This window comes from Pteropus medius, unplaced genomic scaffold (genome assembly GCF_902729225.1).
Source record: "Pteropus medius unplaced genomic scaffold, Ma_sr-lr_union100, whole genome shotgun sequence".
Classification (NCBI taxonomy): Eukaryota; Metazoa; Chordata; class Mammalia; order Chiroptera; family Pteropodidae; genus Pteropus; species Pteropus medius.
In genome coordinates, this window is record NW_024344378.1 from 31,767,020 (window position 1) to 31,768,370 (window position 1,351).

Sequence of the window (1,351 nt, forward strand, 5' to 3'; positions counted from 1 at the left end):
CATATTTTAACACAAAAGAAATATATTCCAAAATACCATACAAAATCCATACACAGTTTTAAAAATATGCCTTTAAAAAATTGTCTTGAGAGTCTGGTTTCAGGCTAAATAGTGAGGTACTTCAAGAGCAGAGTTTCTTCTATTCTGGGTACTAATTATGGGGTTTTATTTTTTTGGAGAAAAAGTTTGAAACAAGCACATCTCAATGTCAGAGATTTTTTTCATCTTTTTTGGCAAGTTAGATACTTTCGAATGCTGCATTTACTCCATCGGAAAAAAAGGCAGCAATAACTAAAAATTGTTCCATGTCTGCATTAGAACAAATCTCAATGATCTCTAATTTATTAAAAATGGGCGTTTTCAGTAATTTACAAAAATGTGTAACTTTATTATCAGCTATAATGTTTGGTAATTTAGTATTAAAAAAGAAAAAAAAAATAACAAGGAAACAAAGTACCCTTGTCACATTCTTATTTTTTTGAACTTCCACCAAACTCTGAACTATCTACATGGCACTTATTTTCTAACTTGTGCCATATATTTGTTTAGCTTTTCTTGGGGGAGGACTGTGTCATATACACATGTAAAAGAATTTTGAACACAGTGAATGCTTAGTAAACTTTTGAGAATGAATACATTATGAAATAGAAGCTTGAGCACTGATTATTATTATTATTATTTTTAGGAGAAGCAACACCTGATTGACCTCACAGATTGCAAGGACCTTGTCAGCATACAATCTCTTATTTTTTTATTTTTGTTTTTTATGCCTACAGCACCTGGTCTTCCTAGGTGGTCTCCCATCCAAGTACTAACCAGGCCCGACCCTGCTTAGCTTCTGAGATCAGACAAGATTGGGCTTGTTTAGGGTGGCATGGCTACAGATGAGTCCTGATTATTAAATCTTATAGATGCAATTATTTAAAGACCTCTGATTGCTTCAATTGTGGAATAGATTCAGTCTTCAGAAAGTAAAGCAGTTTTGAGAGGTTCAGGTGCAATTTTCATAACTGTCCCGTGTCTCGTGGCTGATCACTCAGTAGATCACTCTAAGTTCACTTCATTTACTAGAGAACTTCTTGATGTGTTTGAGAAGAGCACATACTTCAGTGTCATGTCCTTGAACCTATAACTCTGACAAATATAAATTTTTAAAGCATAAATTACACTGCTTCTCTGGTATATATTTAATAAAATGACTTAGGAAATGCTTATATTAGTTTTCTGAGTATAACTATTGGAACATAATACTCCTCTTCCCAAACTACTCCTCCTCCCCAAATAAGCCAGAGCATTAGATAAAGCTGATTGCACTGAAATTGAGGATATCTAAAAACGGCAACCTGTAACC

At 33.7% G+C, this 1,351-nt stretch overlaps 1 pseudogene; it reads right to left on the minus strand.

Moving 5' to 3' along the window:
- Positions 1-767: 767 nt before the first annotated feature.
- On the minus strand, positions 768-886 carry LOC120610067 (uncharacterized; annotated as a pseudogene).
- Between the last annotated feature and the right edge of the window lie 465 nt (positions 887-1,351).